An 11,727-nucleotide genomic window follows, 5' to 3' on the forward strand; every position below is an offset into this window, starting at 1 on the left:
GCTGTAAAGAAATTAAATTCTTTATGGTACATCCATATAATGAAATACTATGCAGCCATTAATAGGCCATCTGTGCCAACAGTATTGTGTGAAAATAGGAGAATATAGAACTGTGTGTAGAGTTTGATCCATTTATGTCATATATATATACACACATATATATGTATATGTACACACATATATGTATATGTGTGTATGTCTATATATGTATATGTATATATGTGTGTGTGTGTGTGTGTGTCTATATATACATTTTTTACAAGTCTTCCAGGATATGCATCAGTGGAGAAAAAAGTCTTTTCAAAAAAACGGTGCTAGGACATTTGGATATCTATACGGAAAAAACTTTATTTGGACTCTCACCTCACATAATAAAAATAGATTTCATTTGGATTGCCAATCTACATTTTAAGGATCAAACAACTCGTTTAGCAGAAAATATAAGATGACATCTTCGTAACCTTGAAATAGGCAAAAAGTTTATAACAGGACGGAAAAAGCACTAATCATAAAGAAAAAATATATAAATTGAACTACATTAAAATTAAGAATGTTTATTCATCATAAGACAGCACTGAGAGTGAAGAGGCAACCTATAGAGTGAGAGAAGGTGTTTACCATACGAATATGTGACAAAGGACTTGTATCCAGAGTATATAACTCCTACAAATAAATGAGAAAAGATGTCCCAGTGGAAAAATGGGCAAAGACCAGAACAAAAACTTCAAAAAGATGGTATCCAAAAGGCCAATAAACATATGAAAATATGCTTAACCTCATGTTTTGGGGGAAATGTAAACAAAACCCAAAATGAAATACAATTACACATCTACTAGCTAAAATGAAACACTGAAAATATAATTGTTGGAGAGTTTGAGGGACGACCAATGGAAAGCTGTTTGTAAGAAAAAGATCTTCCAAGATCTTCCAAACTCACAGGTTGTTTGCCTTTTTCAATTTTTTCGAGGTATAATATATACAGTCAAATGTTCAGATCTTAAGTGTACTACTCAACCACTTTTGTCAAAGGCCTATTAAATATTCCAGAAAGTTCCCTCGAGCCCCTTCCCAATCAATCTCCCACCCCCAAAAAGCAACCATTAATCTGCTTTCTAACACTATAGTTTAGTTTTGTCTGTTCTAGAATGTCATATAAATTCTATCATTACAGTTTATAATTTTTAGTTTCCAGCCCCTTTCCATTCAGTGTAATTTTTTTTTTATATTGTAGGGGAGAAAAAAAATCTTTCTCTTCTACCCTTCTAGGTTCTTGGCTGGGGCTCTGTAACAAGAAAGACATATAAATTTATTAATGTTTTTTGTGACATGGAAGCCTTCACAAGGAAATGAAGATCTGAAGAAACTGTTTTTATACTAGGATTTTGGGGTTTGTTTTTTTTAAAAAATAAATTTATTTATTTATTTTTGGCAGCATTGGGTCTTCGTTGCTGCGCTCGGGCTTTCTCCAGTTGCGGTGAGCGGGGCTACTCTTCGTTGTGGTGCATGGGCTTCTCACTGCAGTGGCTTCTCTTGTTGCAGAGCACAGGCTCTAGGTGTGCAGACTTAAGTAGTTGTGGCACGCGGGCTCAGTAGTTGTGCCTCGCGGCCTCTAGAGCGCAGGCTCAGTAGTTGTGGCACACGGGCTTTGTTGCTCCGTGGCATGTGGGATCTTCCCGGACCAGGGCTCAAACCCATGTCCCCTGCCTTGGCAGGCAGATTCTTAACCACTGCGCCAACAGGGAAGTCCTATACTAGGTTTTTATACTAGGACCTGAGTGTTTTTATATAGGTTTGATGAGAAGTGGAAAGTCGTGGGAAAATGTGACAAATGAGTATGAGATAAGAGTGGCAAACTGGGGGAAATTTAGCAAGGTATGTTCATTTAAATTCCTGTTGGGAGTCCTTCCATCTTTGGAGATAAGGATGTTTCTTTCCTTCAGGTATAGGGAGGGCATCTCTCACACAAGGTTCTTATGACCTGCTTCAGAGCAAGGTCAGAGAGTCTTTCCTAAACCTACCATTTCTTAAATTCCTTTAGCTTAAAATATTCAGTATGCCAAGACACCATATTTGGTGGTAGTGTGTTCTGAACCCTGACAATATTCATCCATGTTGTCTTCCGTATCTGTAGTTTGTTCCTTTTTATTGATAAGTAGTATGCCATTATATGGATAGACCACAGTTTAATTATCTATTCTCCTACTGATGGACATCTGAGTTCTGTTTCCAGTTTGGGGCTATTATGAATAAACCTGCTGTAAGCATTCCAGTACAAGATATTTTTGTGAGCATATGTTTTCTTTACTCTTGGGTAAATACCTAGCCATCATATGGCTGGGTCATGAAGTAGATCAGGGTTTCTCAACTTTAGCATTATTGTCATTTTGAGAATCACCAAGGGAGATGTACATGGAACTCTTCAAGCAACCCCCAAACAGTTTTCTAAAGTGCTCGCACCATTTTACATCTCTACCCACAGTATGTGAGCATTCTGATTGCTTCACATCCTCACCAAATTTTGGTGTTGTGAATCTTTTTTATTTTAGCTATTGGTGGGAATTGGTTGCTTTTTACATCTGATTCTTAATAAATAGTAATTAAAAACTAAAAGCTGTGGATATTGTTCTTTCATGGGACCAAAGACTAGATAAAGGATATGTAATCTCTTAAACACAATCACTATTTCCCCAAAGTTTATAAATATTATCAGGAATATTCCAAATAACAAAGCTTATAGTGAGTCTGTCTTTACTAAAATAATCACAACATTAGCATTTTTTGATTACATAATATGTGCTAAGCACTGAAAACTGCTGTTTTTCATTTACTCGTCTCAACAGCTCTATGAGGTCAATATATATATTGTCCCCATTTTATAAACAGAGAAATCAAGGACCAAAGTGATTAAGCAATTTGCTGAAGGTCATGCAGTCAGTCAGTAGTGGAGTCAAGGTTCGGACATAGGTCTGCCTGACTTCAAGGCCAATCTGTTCTGCAGAGAATTCCTAGAAATTGCCTCCAGTAATTTAAAAACAACTTTATAGTCCACATTCATGGCCAGAAATGCTTACAGTAGACCAGTAATTTAATTTTAAAAAAAAAGATGAGTTTTATTCATTTTCTCCTAAAAGCAGGAAGGTAGATTGTTGCAAAGTTTTTGGAAAAGATGAAATGTTATGAATGAATGAAATTAGTATTTAAAACTTTGAAAAGTTGAAAGAAAATAACCAGGCCCTGCACTAATGTATTTGCAAATTTGTATTAAAATGCACAGTTACATGAATGCATTTAGTTTCAACTTTTTAAAATATATTTTGATGATCATACACAGTACCTGAGTGGAAGCTAGCTACAATTAGTTATTCTTTCCAGTTCCTGAGTGTTCCTTATATTCAACTGGCATGACTACAACATAAGTGGCATCCAAGAATTAAAACTGGCTCCCTGGCCTCTACTCTGTGATTATAATTCTCTGTCAAAGCAAACAAAAACTAAACTGCTTCTGTGATCATTTATCACCAATCAACTTGCTGAGTCTCTAATTACATCCTCAGATTCTGTGAGGCGACCATGTACAAATCATGGTTCCAAAACTCCAGAGGGAGTTTTCTGGGGTGATGGAAATGTTCTATATCTTGATAAGGGATTTAGGTTAAGAGGTATATGTATCTGTCAAAACTCATCAAATGGTACAATTCAGATTAGCATTTCACTAAATATAAATTCTGCTTTAAAAAAAAAATAGAGCCACAAACAAATATTGAGCTCTAGGTTAACCATTTGCATGCTGAAATGTTCAGGGGAGAAGTATACTACATCTGCCCCTTACTTTGAAATGCGCTACACATAAGATGGGTTGATGGATGGATAAAAGGACGGATCAATGATAAAGTGAGTATAGCAAAATGTTGACGACTGTAGAATCTAGGTGGTGGACACGTGGCTGTTCACTATGTAATTCTTTCAGCTTTTCTCTTTTGAAATTTTTCATAATAAAATATTGGGGGAAGTAAACAGAGATTCACAGCATGAAAGGCAAAAATGGCATCTCTTTCCACTAAAAAACAAATACATACATACAGTGAGTATCTAGTACTTCCCATTAATGCAGTGAAGAGAGCCTCTAAGTGAGCTTTAGGTGAACAGCTTCGACTTGGTGAAGACCAGGTGAATGTCTTTATGGCTCAGTCATTTGACCCACTTATCTGATTTAGTGAACAGCATTCAGGCTTGGTTTTGACCATTACACAATCTTAAACTGTTCCTATTCTTTGTCACATAGTGTTCCGCTTCCTCTCTTCCTTCCACATGGAATGGACTTGTTGTTTAAAGGCAGCAAACTAAGGGAACACTGACGCTGAAATTTCAGAAGTCAATAAAGGTTATAAACCTGATAATAAGTCTTCCAATTTCCCTCATGATGATCTTCCACTAGATCTTTAAATTGTATTCTGATCAAAATTCTCATGCAGCACCTTAAACTGTCAAAATACAATGTTAAAAAGAGAAAATATAGTAAAAATTATAACCAATTTGTCTATTCAGCCATTGGTTAGAACTTGTACATGGTGGTATTTGTGGAAAAGTGCTTGAAAACAGCAGCCTATAGTCTATTTTTTTTTCTTACTGTTTGGAAACTAAACAAAAATTATTAAAGCAAATCAACTAATTTTTAAGCATAAATGCAAGAATTTTAAATATCTGATCATTAAAGCAGTTTTTGTCTATCTTTGGTGCTGTAAACATAGCTAAACTTCATTCTGCATTTTAAAATGCATTCAGGACTAAAACTCAATATGAAATGTTTTTCATAAAATTTATTTTTTAACAATTTATGTTTTTGTTTCCCATATAGTTAAAGTTAACTAAACAGAGTGAGTCACTTACTAAAGGAAGAAAAGTCAAAATGTGTTTTTATATGTTATGAATAGCATTCAAGATTATATTTTAAATGAACTTTAAAACAAGATTTATAATAGTCATTGATAATATGCTGACCTAAAATATGTTTTTACTTAAAATTAATTCTTTATTTTTGTAGAAATGACCAAAATGACTTTTTTTTTTTAATGTAAGGGTTTAAGAGAGAATGTATATTACTGTGAGATGGTCTCAGGAGGTTAAAAAAAAAATTGGTTGGGAAACACTGACATGTGGAATAGAATACAAGACATGGCCCACCCTTGAAGCATTAAGCAATTCATTGCAGACACAAGATGTTAAAAAATAAATAACATTATACAACTAAGTGCTATATTGTACAGTACAGGTTAAGTGTTGCAGGAGTCTAAAGAAAGGGGGAACTAGTAGGGAAAAGATAGGGGAAAGAGACTTTAATTTTTCCCTTAAAAGGATGCTATCGTTTGGGGAGAGGGAAAATAACATAGGTGAAAAAACAGGGAAGAGGAAGGATAATTGCAGAAAAGGGACGGAAAGTTAATAAGATTAAAATGCTATATAGGTGGTATCTTAGTTCAGGCTGCTATAACAAAATACCATTGACTGGGAATCTTAACCAGTGGAAATTTGTTTCTCACGGTACTGGAGGCTGGGAAGTCTAAGATCAAGGTGTGGGCAGATTTGGTTCGTGGTGAGGGCTCTCTTCCTGGCTTGCAGAAGGCTGCCTTCTCACTGTGTGCTCACAGGCCAGAGAGAGAGTGAGCAAGCTCTCTGGTCTCTTCTTATAAGGGCACTAATCCCACCATGCAGACCCCCCTCTCATGAGCTCATCTAAACCTAATTACCTCCCAAAGGCCCCACCTCCAAATACCATCACATTGAGGCGGAGGGCTTCAACATATGAATTTTGTAGGGACACAATTCAGTACACAGCAGGTAGTGAAGAACCAGAGTGCAGAGGACCACTGAAGCCAGACTGAGGTGCCAGAATCTGCAGCAATAGAACATGGTCAAGAAGAAAAGAAATAACTAAGTTTGGTTCTTAGAGAGTTAGGGATGGTAGAGGAATAGCCAAGCAGAAATATCCTGGAGGAAGTTTGAAATCAATGGGTGGCTGAAGTTCAGGTGAGAAAATTGAACTGAGGTAACACTCAACCCTGTGAATTTTTAAGTACTTTGTTATTATTTATTATCAACATTCACTATGATACTTAATTCAGAAGTGAAATCCATACCAAAAGTTGTTAAAAGCACTAGCCCTCGGGATTCTTGCTGTTAATAGCTCACCTAACACTGTCCCTCCTTGGGCTCAATATGGCTTCTCTTTCTGAATGGTTAAGCATATCAGCTCTAGCATCTGAGCGCCTAGATTAAAATCTTCATCTACTAGCTCTGTGACCTTGGGCAAGAAAGACCTCCAAGGGTCTCACTTAGGATTAACAAATGAATGTAAAGTGCTTAGTACAAGGTTTTTGCACTTAGCCAGTATCTGACAAATGTTAGCTGCTCCTGAAAAATGTCTATTCTTTTCTGGAAGATAGAGTGCTAAAATTCAGGCCCTCCTTGCAGAGTGTTCCTTCTTTTGCTGTTTCTTTTTTTATTCAAAATCCTTAATAGAGCAGGAGAGGAAAAGAGGGAGGGAGACTAAGGAAGAGAAAGGGAAAACTGAGAAGACAATTGAGACCAAATTATTTCACATCTGTCACTGAGAAGCTGTCAGATGTATCTGCTTTCTGGCTTCAACAATTTGGGCAGGTTTCAAAGAACAGAAAGAGGACCAGCTGTAAAATGAATGAGCACACGAATCAACATGGCTGCATCTCAAAAACAGTGTAGAATGATAAAGGCAAGTGGCAGAAGTTTTACATTGCCTTACCATTTGTGTAATGTTTAAAAACACACATAACAATTCTGTTTAATGTTTATTGATACAAACATAGTAAAAATATAAAAACACAGATGAGGAAGATGCACACTCTAACTTCCAGAGAGTGGTAATAAGCTCTGGGAAGATAGAAGGGATGGGAAAGAAGCTCAAAAGGGACCTCGACTGTATCTGTAATGTTTTTATTCTTTTTATTAAGCACTGAAGCAGTGGCAAAATATTAGCACTTTAAAAATCTAGGCAGTAGATACATGGGTGTTATATTATTCTCATTACTTCTTTGAATGTCTGAAATATTCCCTAAAAATTTTAAACATAAAAAAGAGGACAATCTGCCTCATTCTTAAATCCATTCAAACTCCCACACACTGTAGAAATCCAGTTGTTCAGCTAAATCACATGTATGAATAATCTTCAGGAATGAGTCTGCTTCTCAGATTCAATTTGAAAAGAGTATAATGAATCTATTAAAAATAGGTTACGTTTTGTGTCATGTTTATGTTATCAAAAGAGATTTCAAATTCTGATATCTGGGTTGAATTACACATACTACCATATTATTGAGTTTTTCTTTCATTTTATTTTATTAACAGTTGATAGTAAGACCATATTACAATTTGGGGGTGCTGTGTAATTAACAAATTGGTTGTGTATACCTTAAGATTGTGTATACCTTAAGAGTGTGTATACCTTAAGATCACCAATAGGTTTCATCACAGTGGCAAACCCTGATTGATGGTGGCTGCCTAGAATGCTGTGTTGAGCCAATTGTGAAACCATATCTGGGCCCCACTGGACAGGCAATGATCAGCGAGGGAGGTATGTCAAGGGCAGAGTGGTAGAATGGGGCCCTGTGTGTCCCACTGATACTCCTGACACTTTCCTGATTCTCCTTCTGCCTCTCTCACTGTTTTTTCTCCATCTACCTTCACCTACCCCTTCTATCTTGGTGCTTCCAAGAATTTCCCCTCCTTCATTCCCCTTGATCTTCACTCAGCCTGCAACAGTCCCTGGCTGATTTCATCTTCATCCACAGCAGCCCTACATGCTGATGAGTTCCTCCTCTTCTGTTTTCCTGTGAAGCCTTCCCAAGTCCATCTGGGCCAGGTGAGACACCCGCCCCCCACTTGCATCCCCATGGCATGCATAGAGCATTTATCTCTCAGTATTCCAGCTATTTGTTTACCCATCTATCTCTGCTGTTGGGCTTTGAAAGAACAAGCCTGGGTCTTATTGATCTCTGCACTCCCAGCTTCTGGCACACAGTGAGCAATCAATAAATGTTTGTTAAATGAAAGAATGATTTAGTGAATGGTGTCCTTATTTTGCAGAAAAGGAAACAGACTCAGAAGTTGGGGTTTTCTCAAGGTTATCCTTCCTCCAAAACATCCCCATCTTTCCTCTAGAACAGAGGTTGACAAACATTTTCTGTAAAAAAGCCAGATAGTAAATATTTTCAGCTTTGTGGGCCATAAGGCTGCTGTCACAACCATTTAACACTGATGTTGTAGCTGGAAAGCAAACATAGACATGGCTGTATTGAAATACAATTTTGTTACAAAAGCAGGCAGTAGGCCAGATTTGGCCCATGGGCCGTAGCTTGGGGACCTTGCTGTGGAAGATGGTAAATAGACACTCCTATGTCTCTGGTTCCTTCACTGAACATCCTCTGCCTCAACCCAAATCCCAGAATCCTGATTCCAGTGTTTCCATAGTCCCTGTTGGAGTTTGGTCGACAATCCCTTCATACCTCCAGACCAAGGAGTTGAGGAAGGCTTATGAGAAAACCGGCCACAAAGCTGGGATCAGAAGGGAGGAGAGGACCTTGTTGACAATGGCTCTCAAGAGACCTAGAGGAATCCAAGCCCAAATGATCCACATCCTCCTTGACCACTTGTTTTGTTTTTGTATCCATTCAGCCAGTCTGTGTCTTTTGGTTGGAGCATTTAATCCATGATCACTCATTTTTGAATCCCCTTAACATTTCGAAATGAAAAGAGGTCCATTTCTTGGGTGCAGTGGACAAAGAAGAAAGTGGAACGAATAACTCCTTTCTATTCCCCCAACTCCCTTTCTGTTTCCAAATGACTAGTCTTTTTCTCTTCCAGAGACTACCTCAAACTTCTCCCACTCTTCTCATATTTCCTACCCTATGGTCCTCTCATTCATTGTCAGGAGATGACCTCATCTCCTCCTTCACAAAGGAAATAGAAGCCATCAGAAGAGAACTCCTTCAGAATTCTGCCACTCATCCCAAACTTATCTGTACCCACTCTCTACTCCTTTTTTTAAAAAATTTATTTATTTTTGGCTGCATTGGGTCTTCGCTGCTGATCGCGGGCTTTCTCTATTAGTGGCGAGCGGGGACTACTCTTTGTTGCAGTGTGCAGGCTTATTGCGGTGGCTTCTCTTGTTGCGGAGCACAGGCTCTAGGGCATGCGGGCTTCAGTAGTTGTGGCGCACGGGTTTAGTTGCTCCGTGGCATGTGGGATCTTCCCGGACCAGGGCTCAAACCCACGTCCCCTGCATTGGCAGGCAGATTCTCAACCACTGCGCCACCAGGGAAGCCCCTCTCTCTATTCTTTCTTTTAACTTTTTATTTTATATTGGAGTATAGTTGATTAACAATGTTGTGATAGTTTCAGGTGTACAGCATGGTGATTCAGTTATACATATACATGTATCTATTCTTTTTTAAATTCTTTTCTCATTTAGGTTGTTACATAATATTGAGCAGAGTTCCCTGTGCTATACAGTAGGTCCTTGTTGGTTATCCATTTTAAATATAGCAGTGTGTACATGTCAGTCCCAAACTGCCTAACTATCCCTTCCCCCCTGCACTCTCTATTCTTCCTGCCATAATGCAATAGGTGTCTAAGACTAATCCCTCCTTCTCTCCTCTGTGTCCCGGGTCTTTCCACCTTCTCAGGGAACGTGATTCCATCAATCATTTCTCTCTCCTGTATCTCTCTGTCTCTCTCTCTGAATTTCATCCCAAAGGCACAGAGGAGCCTCTCTCCTGGTTCCATCAGCATTTACATATGTGTGTCTCTACCATCTTGAAAATAAGTCTCTCAAACTTGTGTCTTGCTCCAATCATTGTCCTATCTCTCCCCTATTTCCTTCATGGCCAAAGTTCTTGAAAGAGTTGTGTGATCATGGTTTTCACTTCATCATCTTACAGCAATTCTTCAACTCATGAAAAATGTTTCTCCTCTATCATATCCCTGAAACTCTCTCATTGAAGACCTGAAATAACCTTGTTTGTTGCTACATCCAACCTGGAATTCTTTGCCCTTATCTTTACTGAACTCCTGACACTATTCAACACTGTGGTCTTCCTTCTTCAAACATTCTCTTTCTGTGACTTTGGCAACAACCTCCTGGTTTTCCTCCTATGCTCATTCTTCCTTAAGCTTCTCTGTAGGCTCCAGTACCGCTGCCTATGCATTAAATGTTGGTGTCCTCAGAGCTCTCTACTAGGCCTTCTATTCTACTCTCCTCAGTCTACATACTCCCCTAGGATGTCTCATCAAATTTCCAGGCAATCCTTAAATAAGTTGATGATTCTCAGAGTTACTTGTTCAACCCAGAGCTCACTGCTGAGGCTACAGCCAGCTGGCCAACTGCCTAACAGAATTAGAAATTATCCCTCTTCTCCTTTATTCACCACATCCAGTCCCATCTTTACAAAGCATTATCTTGACCCCACCATCCCAGCCAGCTACCTCCCCTTTTCTTCACCCCATATGCAACAGCGTTTCTTGAAAATTCTCTTAAACTCTTCAATCAAGCTTACTACTATACAATGCAATTGAAACAGCTCTTGTCAAGATCACTCATGACTCCTGCATTGCTAAAGGCAGTGGACAATTTTCAAGTCTCATCTTACTTTGATCTCTCAGCAGCATTTGACACAGTTAATCACCTACTTTTCCTTAATATCCATCCTTCACTTGGCTTTCCAGACACCACCTTCCTCTGGTTTACCTCCTTCCTCGCTGACTTTCCTTCTCAGTCTTCTTTGCTCATTTCTCCTTTCTCCCTGACTCTTAACACTGGGGTTAACAAAGGCTCATTTCTTGGCCCTCTTCTCTACACTAGTTCCCTGAGAGATCTTATCCAATCTCAAGCCATAAATGTCATCTCTAGATCTATGATTCCTAGATATATATATATATCTTCAATCCAGACCTCTCTTCCAACCTCTATTCTCTTATATACAACTGCTTACACAACTTCTCCACTTAAATGCATCCTAGGCATCTCAGATCAAACCAAGATCCAATTCCAGTCCCAAACACCTCTTCTGCCCACAGCCTTCCACATGTCAATAGATGGGAACTCACTCTCCCAGTTGTACAGGCCCAAACCTTGGTCTCATCATATACAAGTTGACTCATTTCCTTTTACTATGCTTTCTCCATTTATGTCTTTTTACCATGGTTTCAAGAATTTTTTTTCAAGAGGGCTCCTATGTGCAAAGTTTGAGCAAGCTTAAAAATGTCTCCTTTATTCTCAAAGGATATTTAGACTTTCTTTCCCTCATAAGTTTGTAGAATTTGTTCCATGACCACCTGGTAATGAGTGTTGCATTAGTTCTTCTTTCCTGACCTCTCCATTCATCTTGTGATTTGCTTAATTTCATCACTGAAGTAGGTGGTTATTTTTTTTTCAAACTCTTTTCCTATTGAATTCATGTTCTTAATTTCCTCTGTAGCTCAAAGCAATTGCAGGGAACTTTAACTAGCTTCCTTGGTGGTTTTTTTTTTTTTGGCATCTATTTTATGCCTGCTGTGCTCATTTAACTTTTTTTTTTAACATCGTTATTGGAGTATAATTTCTTTACAACGTTGTGTTAGTTTCTGCTGTATAACAAAGTGAATCAGCTATATTCATACGTATATCCCCATATCCCCTCCCTCTTGCGACTCCCTCCCACC

This window comes from Balaenoptera acutorostrata, chromosome 19 (genome assembly GCF_949987535.1).
Source record: "Balaenoptera acutorostrata chromosome 19, mBalAcu1.1, whole genome shotgun sequence".
Classification (NCBI taxonomy): domain Eukaryota; kingdom Metazoa; phylum Chordata; class Mammalia; order Artiodactyla; family Balaenopteridae; genus Balaenoptera; species Balaenoptera acutorostrata.